The 14,513-nt window shown below is 41.4% G+C and overlaps 1 pseudogene; it reads right to left on the reverse strand.

Annotated features, from left to right (window-relative positions):
- Positions 1-5,921: 5,921 nt before the first annotated feature.
- LOC126948899 (thyroid hormone receptor-associated protein 3-like) lies at positions 5,922-14,298 on the reverse strand (annotated as a pseudogene).
- Between the last annotated feature and the right edge of the window lie 215 nt (positions 14,299-14,513).

Consider the following 14,513-nt stretch of genomic DNA (forward strand, 5'->3'; position numbering starts at 1 on the left):
CATTGTCTCATGTAGGACAGAAACTAAGGGGCCATGCTTCTTTGTATCTTCTTTTGAATGCAGATGGGTACGCTTTCCACTAAACAGAAATCTATACATATCCCAGAAGCAAGCAAGCATGCTTTTTAAACACAAGTGAGTTTTAAAGGAGACTTGTAGGTTCTCCTGCTTGATTGCAAAATACAGCTCATCTCCTGGAATGGGCCCAGAGACTTTGGCATTTGTTAAGAATCAAAGTCATAGTTGGTTAATCCCATCTGCTTTCAAGAAATAAGAAAAATCAGTGTCAATGTGTCTCAGACTCCATGTAAATTATTCTCCCTTGGGTCTCCCAAAGGTTCCTGTTTGCTCAGAGAATTTTAAGCCATGTCATAAGAAACATAATTTAAAACCCCACTCTATTAATTTTCAATTGCTGCTATAACAAACTATTATGAATTTGGCTTAAAAACAACATAAATTTATAATCTTACTGTTCTGGGTGGGTACCATTGGTCTACATACAAGATGTCAGCAGGCTTGTGTTCCTTCTGGAGGCCGTAAGGGAGAATTCCTTTCTTTTCCTTTTCTAATTTCTAGCAGCACTCCATATTCCTCAATTAAAGGCTCCTTCTTCTAGACTCAAAGCCAGTGGCATAGCGTTTCTCTCCTCTCTGATCTCTGCTTCCATCCTTACATCTTCTCTCCCTCTGACTCTGATCCTCCTGCCTCCCTTTTGAAAGGATCCCTGTGACTACACTGGGCCAACCTGGATAATCCAGGCAAAATTCTCCTTCTCAAGACTCTTAACTTAGTCACATCTACAGTCTTTTTGATAATATAAGGTAACATATTCACAAGCTCCAAAGATTAGAACATGGATATATGCTACAGAGAGAATGTTTATGTTGAAACCTGATCTCCAATGTGATGGTATTAGGGAGTGGGGCTTTTGGAAGATAATCGGGTCATGAGGGTGGATCCCTCATACATGGGGTTAGTGCCCTTATAAAAGTGGTCCCAGAGAGCACCTTTGCCTTTCTGCCACGTGAGGACACAGTAAAAAGACAGGCATCTAAGAACCAGGAAGCGAGCCCTCACCAGTCACTGAATCTGCAGGCACCGTGACTTGAAACTTGCCAGTCTCCAGCACTGTAAGAAATAAATATCTGTTGTCTATAAGGTACCCGTTCCATGGTATTTTGTTGTGGCAGCCTGAACAGACTAGAGCAACATCTTTGGTGGGGGTGATTATTCAGTCTACCACACCCACTGTTTATAATAGATATTAAATGGAGTGAAGGCAGAGGGTGTTAGGATTGATTATAATCCCACATCTAGTGAAAAAGGCAGCTTCTGTGTGGCTGTTGAAAATGAAAATTATTTGGCAAATAAATAAGTATTAATCCAAATTTTCTTGACCCCTTACTCTTTTTAACTAAAACACTTTAGGCTTTAGTTCCTTTTCATTGAAAAGGTATTTTTTTAGAGCATTTGACATACGTGTCCCAGGTTTTGGGACATTGGTAGTTCACACAGAAGGCAGAAAACAGATAGATCACCAGAAAAACAGAGTTGGCGTGAGAAGCTATGAGCTCAAGAGATGCCTACTGAGCAGTGTGAGCAGGCAGTCAGGTGAATCCGGACATGTGGGGATCAGCTCTCAACACATACTGGGCTAAGGATATCTCACCACCAATGAGCCAGTGTGCATGCCATACTGTGCCTAGAACTCTAAAACCACCACTGCCGTGCAGTTCAGCATTGGTATGCATCTGAATCACCTGTAAAGCTTGTTCATCACCCACCACTCTCAGAGCTTCTAAATCAAAAGATCTGGGGTGAGGACCTGGGATTAACATGTGTAACAAATGCTAAAGATTATTCTCAGTAAAGTTTAAAAATTTTCACACTCCTCTCTTGGATCCCTTAATTGACATTTAAGTCCCAAAGGCAGTTCTTGTGAAACAGAGGAGTGCGTCATAGGAATCCAACCAAATGTCAGCTTGGTAATTGCCACATTTATGACCTTGAATCTATACTTTCTTTTTAAATTATTTGTGTAATATGGGGTACAAGTGCAGTTTTTTTACGTGCATAGATTATACGTAGCGGTCAAGTCAGAGACTTAATGTATCCATCACCTGAATACTATATATTGTACCCATTAAATAATTTCTCATCATCCTCCCCCTCTCATCCTCCCACCCTTTTGGGTCTCCATTATCTATCATTCCACTCTCTATATTCATGCGTATATATTTTTTTAGCACTCACTTATGCATGAGAGTATATCATATTTGACTTTCTGTGTTTGGCTTGCTTCACTTAAGATAATGACCTGCAGTTCCATTCATGTTGCTGTAAAAGACATAATTTCATTTTTTTTTGGCTTAATAGTATTCCATTGTATATATATACCACATTTTCTTTATTCATCCATCCATTCATGGATATTTAGGTTGATTCCATATGTTTGCTATTGTCAATAGTGCTGCAATAAACATACAAGTGCAGGTATCTCCTTGATAAATTGATTTCCTTTCCTTTGGCTAGATTCCTTTAACAGATTGAGAAATCTCCCTACTGTTCTCCATGTAGGTTGCACTAATTTAAATTCCCACCAAGAGTATATAAGAATTCCCTTTTCTTCAAATACTTCCCAACATTTGTTATTTGCTGTCTTTTTAATAATAGCTATTCTGACTGGGTAAGGTGATTTTATCTCATTGTGGTTTTAATTTGCAACTATTTGCAAACTATTCATCTGACGGGGGATGATGATTTGTGAAGTTGAGCATTTAAAAATACATGTTTTGGCCATTTGTATGTCTTCTTTTGAAAAAATATTTATTCATGCCCTTGGCCACTTTTTAAAAATTTTAATTATTTTCATTTAATTTAATTTTATAATTATTATTTTCTGGAGATGGAGTCTTGCTCTTGTCCCCCAGGCTGGAGTGCAGTGGTGTGCTCTCCCTCAGTCTGGAGTGCAGTGGCGTGATCTCAGCTCACTGTAGCCTCCGCCTCCCAGATTCAGTCGATTGTCCTGCCTCAGCCTTTCAAGTCGCTGGGATTACAGGCACTCACCACCATGCCCAGCTAAGTTTTGTATTTTTAGTAGAGACGTGGTGTCACCATGTTGGCCAGGTTAGTCTTGAACTCCTGACCTTAGGTGACCCACCCTTCTCTGCCTCCCAAAGTGCTGGGATTACAGGCATGAGCCGCCATGCCCAGCCATTTTTTAAATTGTTTTAAATTATTATTACTATTTTTTTGAGACAGAGTCTCGCTCTGTTGTCCAGGCTGGAGTGCAGTATTGTGATCTCAGCTCACTGCAACCTTTGTCTCCGGTTCAAGTGATTCTGGTGCCTCAGCTTTCCCAGTATTTGGGATTACAGGTGTGCACCACCACGTCTGGCTAACCCTGTAGACATAGGGTTTCACCATATTGGCCAGGCTGGTCTCGAACTCCTGACCTCAAGTGATCAGCCCGCCTCGGCCTCCCAAAGTACACAAACATGAGCTATCTACCATGCCTGGCCTTATTTTTAATTTTTGCAGGTGCATAGTAGGTATATATATTTATGGGGCACAGGCTTTGCCACTTTTTAATGGGAATATCTGTTGTTTTTGTTGTTGATGTTGAGTTGTTTGAGTACCTTGTATATTCTGGGTATTAGTCCCTCATCAGATGAATAGTTGGCAAATATTTTCTCCTATTCTGTGGGTTGTCTTTTCGCTTTGTTGATTATTTCTTTTCCCACGAAGAAACTTGTTAGTTTAATTAAATTCCATTTGTCTACTTTTGTTTTTGTTTCCTGTGTTCTTGAGGTTTTAGTCATAAATTATTTGCCTAGACCAACATATGAAAGAGTTTTCTCTAGGTTTTATTCTAGTATTTTTGTAGTTTTAGGTCTTACATTTAAGTCTTTAATTCATTTTTTGATTAATTTTTGTATGTAGTAAGAGATAGGGATCCAGTTTCATTCTTCTACATATGGCAATCCAATTATCCTAGTACCATTTATTGAAAAGGGTGTCCTTTCCCCCAGTATGTTTTTGTCAGTTTTGTCAAAGATTAATTGGCTGTAAATATGTGGCTTTATTTCTGGGTACTCTTTCTGTTCCATCCATCCGTGTGTCTATTTTTTTTACCAGTACCATGTTTTTTTGGTTACCATATCCTGGTAATATAATTTGAAGTCAGGTAATGTGATGTCATCAGCTTAGTTCTTTTTGCTTAGGATTGCTTTGGCTATTCAGGTGCTTTTTTAGTTCCATATGAATTTTAGGATTATTTCTCTAATTATGTGAAAAATGGTGTTTGCATTTTGATAGAAATTGCATTGAATCTATAGATTGCTTTGGGAAGTATGGTCATTTTAACAATATTAATTCTTTTACTCCATGAGCATGAGATGTATTTCATTTGTTTGTGTCATCCACAGTTTCTTTCATCAGTGTTTTATGGTTTTCCTCATAGAGATGTTTTACCACCTCGGTTAAATTTATTTATTAAGGTATTATACACACACACACACACACACACACACACACACACACACAATCTGCTACTTCATTTATTTTATTTGCAGGAGGAGTTTAAACAAATTTTAAGGGAGATTTTCATTTCCCCCCTAAACATGAATCATTCAAGTAAAACTAACTTAACTATAGAAATGTAGCAAAGTAGGGGAAAGCAGCACAACAACCTAAGAGGAAAGTCTCAGGAGAAGAGGTGGGTGCAGTCTGCATATAACATATGCATAAATGCCCTGTGATTCACTCGCCCAGGACCATCTCCCTTGAAGGCAAAAGCACAAGGACCCATTTTAAGAGGATATTTTCCCCGCAAACATCTGAGAATGCTTCAACTTAAACACCTTAAAGTTAAAAAGACAAAAAAGAAAAAGAAAAAAAAACTAAAGACCCCAAAAAACCCCATGAACCACCCAACCATAACCACTTTCCTTAATTGATCATGAGTTTCTTTTCATTTTATAAAAAGATTAATAAAAATATTGAAAAAATTATTTTTTCATCTTACATTTGTAAAGACAATAGAATTCAGAAGTTTCTTAGAAAACAGACCAGACACTGCCCTCCAGTTTCCCCCCCGTTGCTGGAAGGATCAGCAGAACTAGAAAGTTTGGGATACTGGAGCTGCTGGTGGAGAATGGGAAGTCCAGCCCAGAAGAAATCAGGAAATAGGGCTCAAGGGCACGTGGGGTGTGGTTAGGAGCAACTCCACGTGCTACATGGCTGTGCAGAAAAGGGGAACACAAGGTGGTCAGAAAGGCCTTAAACTCCTCCTTGACATACAAAACTGGTTTTTACAAACATCCAAGCAATTTGATCCCAAACTGAGGTGAACACTTCAAAGTTTATTCACATGCTTTGTTTTCTCTTTTAAGAATCAAAGTTTCCCAAATTAAATGTTTCTAATATTACTACATATGCCTAAAAAAAAAAAAAAAAAAAAAAGAAAAGAAAAAAAAGAAAAAAAAGAAGGGCTTTTAAAATCAGGATGGGGAGAAGAGATTGAAAATCATCAAATTAGTCTTCCTAGCTCCGGATGAAATGAACTTCAGAACAAAACTGTTGGTTTCTAATAGGAAACAAAAATTCAAGCACTGCTCTCCTGCCCTAACCCCTGCCCCCACCCCCACACACCAACGACAAATGAGAAAAACAGCTAAAGCCCAATGAGTTGTGTTCTGCCCAAAAGCTGGGCCTGACCCTTGGGTTCCACAGCCAGCCTCCTCTGTCCAGTGGGAGGCAGTGCCAGGGATGCCTTCCATGGTACTACAATCTGCATGGCTGGTGAGGGGTGGGGTAGGATTTTCAGAATCTTCTTGAGGTTGCTCTGTTTAGCTCCTCACCAGCCATCTTCCCAGCGCCTCTCTCCCCTGGGCAAGGAATCCCGTCAAGAGTGGCCCCTACTCGGTTGTGGGTTGTAAATTGTCCTTCTCTTCTCAGTTCTCTGTCTCACTCTCATCATCTTCAATCTCCCTTTCCTCCCCCACTGAACTTGTCCTGGGCCAACTTGGGGCTGGTACTTGATTTCTGGAACGTGAACAGGACCCGATCCCGAGGAAAGGCTCCTCCACCTGGCCCCAGCTCACCCACTTGTCACTGCCTTCACCTTCACGGTCATCATGCAAGTAATACTTCTTGCTTTTGGGTGTGTACTCTGGGTACCACTCCTCTTCTCGGTTTCTTTTCTGAAAATTGTTGCTGTTGTTGTTATTGTTCCCAGAGTAGCTGCCTCTGCACCAGCCTCTTCCTCTGGCTCGAAATGGAAAGGTTCCTCCAGTTCTGCCACCTCCTTTCACTTGGACCCACCAAGCCTTTGGTCCCCAGTCTTGATTTCTCAAAGCCCGTGGTGCTCTCCTCTCTTTCCTCTGTCTCTTCAGTGTACTCTTCTGCTTTGTAGGAGTGAGATGACTGGGAAGAAGAGGAAGAGGATCTGGACCTGTCTCTCGCTCTCCGGTGCTTCTTCTGCTTCTTTGATCCTTTATGAGTTTTCTCTGTTTTCTCAGCTGAGCTGTCCCTTGAGGGGCTGGAGTCTCAGGAATCCACTGATTCTCTTGATTTACCTCATTTAAGATCTCTCTCCTGGCTGAGCGCGGTGGGTCGCACCTGTAATCCCAGCAGTTTGGGAGGCAGAGGTGGGTGAATCATGAGGTCAGGAGATTGAGACCATCCTGGCCAACATGGTGAAACCCCATCTCCACTAAAAATACAAAAATTAGCTGGGGGTGGTGGCACGTGCCTGTAATCCCAGCTACTTGGGAGGCTGAGGCACAAGAATCCCTTGAACCTGTAAGGCAGAGGTTGCAGTGAGCCAAGATCATGCCACAGCATTCCAGCCTGGACGACAGAGCGTGACTCCGTCTAAAAAAAAAGAAAACAAAAATCTCTTACGACGTTCAATATCAAGGCTGCGATCAACAGGATCATCTTTGTATTTTCCCTCAGCCTTGTAGACAGGTACTGGGGGAAACATCTATTCTTCTGTGTATCTCTGGCCTATTCTTGTTTTTGGCTGCCTCCTGCTCAGTTCCTCTCTTTAGGTATTTAGTAAAGCGTTCATGTAATGTCATTCCTGAGGACCCAAAGTGATGCTCTTTAACATGGTGAACAATGGTCACTATATGTTGGGCAAACAGTTCTGAAGGGCTACGCTGAGACTGAGCTGACTGTATGTGCTGGAAAGTGGAACAAAACTCCTGTTCCTTTTTGTTGCTATGGACTAGATCTCGGCAAAGCTTGTGTTCCTGAGCCAATAAGCCACTGGGTCCTGCAAGGTCCTCATCAAAAGAGTCCATCTGGACATTGACCTGTGCCTCTCGAGTAATGGAAAAGGAAGACTTCCCTGTGGAAAAGTCTTTCACTTCCAGCTTGTCTTGGCTCTCAGAAGTCTTTCTTGGGGGAGGTGATGAGCTTTTCTCCTGGACAGCTTTGTAAGCAGTCACTCAGAAATTCTTCTCAGGTACAAAGACCCTGTGCCCACCTTCGGTTCTCTTGCCCCAGTCCTCCTTTTTGGATCTTTCTGGGAAAGACTCCTCATCCATCTCCTCTGTTTTCCTCTGCTTTCCCTTCCCTGGAGGTGCATATACCAGGCCCTCTCATTTGCCTGACTTCTCCTCCTCCTGGTTTTTGTTTGCATCTATGACTTTAAACACATTTTGGGTTCATCATCAAACTCAGACTCCTTCCTTCCCTTAGCTTTGTCCTTACCTTCATCATCCATCTCTTCCTTGTGGAAGTCAGCCATCTGCTTCTCAAAGTCATCTCGGTGCTTACACCTTTTGCGAGACTGACTGCCCTAAAAAGGCTTCTCAGAATCAGTTTTGGGAGCAAAAGAATCAGATTTCATTTTTCCATCACCCAAGCCTGTATCAGAGAAACTCCCTTTCTCTTTAATTTTTCCTTTATCCGTATTTGTTTGTTTCTGTTCCTTGTCTTTTCTATTCTGTCTTCTGCTTTTCTAGATACCTCTTTGTATAGGCTGCTCCTCCTGGAGCAGCACTCTCCTGCTTCTGAGAGGAGACATATGTGGAGCCAATGGATGGTGAATTCCTACCCACAGGGCTCTTTTTGGATGGACTCAGGGACCCAGGAACCGTGGTCGAACTGACCTTGGTGTGTCCCAGGCTGATACTCAGCACCGCTCAGCAGAGTTGAGCTCATCTGGGATGTGCTGGAAAGTGGAGGACTAGGTTTTGGCAGGGGGTAGGATGGAGTGACCGCTGCCTCACCACCACAGACTGGAGGGGCTTTTGAGAGCTGGGCCTCACTCCCAAGGACTCAGCTCAGAAACGGCTGAGACTCCTGATGCAGAACCAGTGCCGTAGGTGGCATCTGGCCATGGCTTCGAGCTCTCAGATGCTTTTGTATCTTGAGAGGTGCCTCCAGAGAATGTCTGCTCCTTGGCCTCATCTCCCTGGTTATCCCTAGCAGCCTGACATGGCCAGCTATCCTTGGAAGAGGACCTTTTCTCCCTTGCAGACTTGCGCTTAGAAGATTCAACTTGGCTATGGTTGGAGGAAAGAACGGGAGGATGAGGAGCGCCTTGACTGGTCAGAAGACGACTTATCAGAGTTTCTAGAATGGCTCCTGGACCTTGGTGAAGGGGAGCTTCTCGCTGAGGACTGGAATCTTCAATGGCCTGTATGCTTGCTGGTAATTCTGCCAATTTGAGTGGTAGTTTCCATAGCCTCCTTGGTTATACTGGCCCCATGGATAAAAGCCTTTGTTGCACCCACGGAAATAATAGGGCCTTCTATAGCCTCTGTTGTGACCTCGGAAATCCCGATTCCAATATACTCTTGAGTGGTTTCGTTCTCTCTTATGAGCTGGAGAACATGATCTGGAACCAGACCTAGCACTCAGCCTGCACTTCCTTGAACCAGAGACAGATCGGCTTAGATACTGAGACTTCGAACATGAATGAGAACGAGATCTTGATGCAGATCCTGAACGAGAAGAGCGAGATCCAGACTCGGATTTACTTGTTTTTGACGGCTCTGTAGAGAGGATCACTTTTCAATTACACCTTATTTGAACAATGATTTGACTTGCACTGGATCCCAGACACTACCCCAAAAGAACACCTGCAGCACCACTGGCTTCTTCAATTTACGAGTCAAGATACACTTCTGGGCCTACCGCAGCGATCACAGCTGCAGCTCGCAAGGACACAACCAGCCAGAACCTCGCCCCCGGTATTTTATATTCTTATAGCTATTTTTATACCATTTTTATAGTAAATGTGATTGCCTCTTGATTCTCAGCTAGATTGTTATTGGTGTATAGGAATGCTACTGGTTTTTGGACATTGTTTTTGTATCTCGCAACTTTACTAAATTCGTTTATCAAACTAAGGGTTTTTGGTGGTGTTTTTAGGTTTTCCAAATAACACGGAGACAATTTAACTTCCTCTCTTCCCATATGGATGTCTTTTATTTCTTTCTCTTGCCTAATTACTCTGGCCAGTACTGCCAGTACTATGTTGAATAGGGTGGCATCCTTGTCTTGTTCCAATTTTTATGGGAAAGGCTTTCAACTTTTCTTCATTCAGTATGATGTTGGCTGTGGGTTTGTTGTATATGGCCTTTGTTATTTTGAGGTACGTTTCTTCCATGACTAATTTGTTGAGGGTTTTTTATCATGAAGGGATACTGAATTTTGTGAAATGGTTTTCCTGCATCTATTGAGATGATTATATGGATTTTGCCCCTAATTCTGTTTATGTAATGTATCATGTTTATTGATTTATGTATGTTGAACCATCTTTGTATCCCTGGTATAAAACCCAGTTGATTGTGGTATACTATCTTTCTGATGTGTCATTGGATTTAATTTGCTAGTATTTTGTTGATTTTTGTGTCTATGTTATTCAGGGATATTGGTCTGTAGTTTTCTTTGTTCTGTTGTGTGCTTGTCTGGTTTTGGTATCGGGTTATACTGGCCTTGTGGAATGAGTTAGAAAGAATTCTCACTTCCTCAGATTTTTGGAACAGTTTCAGAAAGATTGAGATTAATTCTTTGTATGTTTGACAGAATTTGGCTATGAATATATCTGGTTCTGGGCTTTTCTTAGTTGAGAGATTTTTTTTTTGTTATGGATTTAATGTTTTTATGCATTATTGGACTGTTCAGGTCTTCTGTTGCTTCCTGGTTCAATCTTGGGAGGTTGCATGTTTCCAGGAATTTATCAGTTTCCTCTATGTTTTCTAGTTGGTGAGTGTATAGTTGTTCATAATAGTCTCTGATGATCTTTTGTAATTTCTGTGGTATCATTTATCATGTCTCCTTTCTCATTTCTGATTTTATTGGGTTTTCTCTTGTTTTTTTCCTGGTTAGTATATCAAGTGGTTTATTGATTTTGTTTATCTTTTCAAAAAAACAACTTTTTGTTTCACTGATCCTGTGTGTGTGTGTGTGTGTGTGTGTGTGTGTATCTCTATTTAGTTTAGTTCTGCTCTGATTTTTCTTTTTGTCTTTCCACTAATATAGGATTTGGTTTGTTCTTGTTTTCCAGTTCCTTGAGATGCATCAATAGGTTGTTTATTTGGAGTCTTTTTTTTTTTTTTGGTGTAGGCATTTATTGCTACAAACTTCCCTCTTAGCACTGCTTTTGCTGTATCCTGTAGGTTTTGGCATATTGGGTTTTAATTTTTGTTTGTTTCAAGAATTTTTTTATTTACTCCTTAATTTCTTTCATTCAGTCATTCAGGAGCATATTGTTTAATTTTCATGTATTTGTATCATTTCCAGAGTTCTCCTTGCTATTGATATCTAGCTTTATTTCATTGTGGTCTGAGAAGGTACTTGATATGATTTCAATTTTTTTGAAACTTGTTGAGACTTGTTTTGTGTTCTAACATATGGTCCAACCTGGAGAATGTTCCATGTGCTGATGAGAAAAATATGTGTTATAAAGCCACTGGATGAAATGTTCTGTAAATGATTTTTAGGTCCTTCTGGTCTAATGTACAGTTTAAATTCAATATTTCTCTGTTAATTTTCTGTCTAGATGAACTGTCTTATGCTGAGAATGGGGTGTTGAAATCCCTGTCTGTTGTTGTATTGGAGTCTGTCTTTTCTTTTAATTCTAATAATATTTGCTTTATAAATCTGGGTGCTTCAGTTTTGGGTACATATGTTTAGAATTTTTATATCCTCTTACTGAATGGATCCTTTTATGGATCCATAATGAGATATTGGATCCTATAATGAGATATTGGATCCTATAATGAGATATTGGATCCTATGAGATTGTTTGTCTCTTTTTACTGTTTTTGACTTAAAGTCTGTTTTATCTGATATAACTACTCTGCTTAAGTTTGGTTTCTGTTTGCATATAGTTTCTTTTTCCATGCCTTTACTTTCAGTCTGTATGTGTTTTTACAGATGGGACGAATTTCTTGTAGGCAGCCTATACTTGAGTCATTTAAAAAAATCCACTGAGCAAGTCTGTATTTTTTTAAATGGAAAGTTTAATTTGTTTACATTTAGGGTTATTACTGATATATCAGGGCTTATTCCTGTTATTTTGATACTTGATTTCTGGTAATTTTATATGTTATTTTTTCCATTTATTTCTCTCTTATTATTTACTATTGTAGTTTGTTAGTATTCTACAGTGGTAACATTTGAGTATTTCCTCTTCCTTGTTTGTTTGCTCTACCTATGGCTTTTATATTTTTGAGTGTTTTCATGATGGTAGCTATTAATAATCTTTTGCTTCTGAGTATAGAACTTTCTTAAGCATTTATTGGAGGACTGGTCTAGAGGTGATGAACTTCCTCACTTTTGCTTGTCTGGGAAATACTATTTTTCCCTTATTTATGAAAGATAATTTTTCTGGACATAGTATCCTTGGCTAACAGTGTTTTTCTTTTAGTACTTTGAATATATCATCCCATTTTCTCCTGGTCTGTAAAGTTTCTGCTGAGAAGTTAGCTGTTAGTCCGATAGAGTTTCCTTCATAGGTGATAAAATGTTTTTCTCTTGCTGATTTTAGAATTTGTACTGTCACTTTGACTTTAGACAGCTGAATTGCAATAGGCCATGGTGAAGTACTTTTTGCATTGTATTTTCTGGGGATCATTGAGCCTCCTATATCTGGATGTCTAAATCTCTTCCTAGAATTATGAAGTTTTCATTTACTACTTTGTTAAGTAGGTTTTCTAAGCCTTTCAATTTCTCTTTACTCTCAGGGATACTAACAATTAATACATTCAGTTGCTTTATGTAGTCCCGAGTATCTCAAAGGCTTTGTTCATTTTTTGAAAAATATTTTTTCTTTATTTTTTGTCTGACCAGATTATTTCAAAATATTTGTCTTCAGGTTCTGAAATTCTCTATTCTGCTTGGCCTAGTCTATTTTTGCAGCTTTCGATTGCATTTTGTTCTTGCTTTGATGACTTTTTCAGTTCCAGAATGTCTGTTTTTTTAAAAAGATATTTATCTCTTTGATACATTTTTCACTTATTTCCTGTATTGATTTTTGAGCTGTTTGTATTGCTTTTCATATTTCTCTTGCATCACTAAACTTCTAAAAATAAATATTTTGAATTCTTTATCTGGCATTTTGAGCATTGCTTTTTGGTTAGGATCTATTGCTGGAGAATTATTATGTTCCTATGAGGGTGTCATATTGCTTTTTCATGTTTCTTATGTCTTTACAGCATTTGCTTCTCTTTATTTTTTGAATTTTCCTTCATTGAGGGGGCTTTTTCCTGAATATGTGACTATGATGTTGTTTGGGTAGGACCCTTTGGCTTTGCTTTTGGGTGCATGGGGTAGGGAAGACTACTACAATTTCATTGGCTATAAATAGCGTCAGTGGTATCTGTGGTTTCCTTGGCGTGTTAGGGTGCGGTTATTGGTGGAGGCTGTGGTGAACTTGTGCTAGGGTCTGAAATGCCAGATTGGTCTGTCTTTAGGTTTCAGTGGGGCTCAGCATGTCTATCCTTGTGCTCTGTGGCAGTGTATTCTGACACTTGTGTTGGTGGTTCCAAGCAGGCTGATTCTTGGGTCTCTGGGTGCCTTTCTCAATGCTGGTTGTGGTAGTGGTGGACTGGGTGGGTGAGCAGGCTCTTGAGTTCCTGAGCAGTTGCATGATGTGGGCAATGGTGGCAGCAGTAGTGGCGAGATGCTCTTCTGATTCCCAAGTGCTGTGCTTTTGTGTTGGCAGTTGTTGCAATGGGCCATGCGGGCTGGCTTCCAGGCCACTAGGGGGTGCTTGCAGGTAGAAGCAAGTACCTGCAGGTGCTTGAGGTGGTAGTGATATGTTCTTTGTGCCCAGCCTCTGTCCCCTAGAATAAGTGCTTAGGAGCCCCAGGTGATGGACTGGGTTATGGAACCCCCAGGACCATGGATCCTGCACTCTGTCTTAGATGGTGGAGTGAAGCCAAGCAGAGCCAGACCAGGCAAACTTGTACATAGGTTCCCCAATGATAGTGCATGGACTAGCTGTGTTGAGGAGTTGGGGGTGGGGTGGGGTGATCCTTAGGCCCTGGAGAAATGCTTGGGTGAGGGGCAACCAGCACTACAGTGAGGTCTTACCATGTGGTGGGGGTGGCCAGTTCCAGCAGTCTCAGCAGCCCCACCCTTGGCCAGCAGCTGGGGGACTTTCATCCTTTTCATGCCCCAGTGCTTGTGGGGCTCCCTCTCCTATCCTGGCTGTTGCAGCTGGGGGATCCCTCCCCCATCCTGGCTGTTCAGTCAGACCTGGTAGTTCATGCCTAGCCCGGAACTCAGCCCTGAGCCATGGGGGCCCCCTGCCCAGTTCCATGTCCAAGCTTCTGCAGCAACTCTTGTCTTGCTCAGGACAAGTGGAGGAGTTGCCCACATCTAGCACCAGCAGCTGCAACCCACAGCACACTTGCTTCCCAGTCCTGTTTGCAAAAGCCGCCCCCACACTCCTACTTTGGCCCCATGCCCCGGCTCTGGAAGCAGCAGCTTGAGTTTCCCCAATGCCCGGAACTGGTGCCACTGGTTCCCAGGACTGAGCATAGTCTGCTAAAAGCAAGGATCAAGAATGGTGTTTTATTGTAGCTCCTCAGGTCCCAGAGTGTGAGACCCAAGGTGTGTTCCCTCCTTGGAATTCCTTCCCACGGTCTCCTGGCTGCTCCCAAGTCAGAATCAGGGCTTGGGAGAGTCAAAGTGTTTCTCCTATGGCCTGGATAGTACGATTCCCAAGTGAGAAGGTAAATTGCAGGAAGACACTCACTCACCTTCCGCCGTACTAAGTAATTCACTGCCAGTGTGGGGCCAATCGTAGCCATACAAGCTGCACATTTTCCTTCTCCTTCCTAGATTTTAGTGTTTCCTATCATTTTTTTTTTTTCTGTCAAACCCCCATGTTCCACCTTGGATAATATATTTAAAATGTGAATGTTGGCTGGGCACGGTGGCTCCTGCCTGTAATCCCAGCACTTTGGGAGGCAGAGGTGGGCGGATCAGGAGGTCCGGAGATCAAGACCATCCTGGCCAACATGGTGAAACCTCATTTC

This window comes from Macaca thibetana, chromosome 2 (assembly GCF_024542745.1).
Source record: "Macaca thibetana thibetana isolate TM-01 chromosome 2, ASM2454274v1, whole genome shotgun sequence".
NCBI lineage: Eukaryota > Metazoa > Chordata > Mammalia > Primates > Cercopithecidae > Macaca > Macaca thibetana.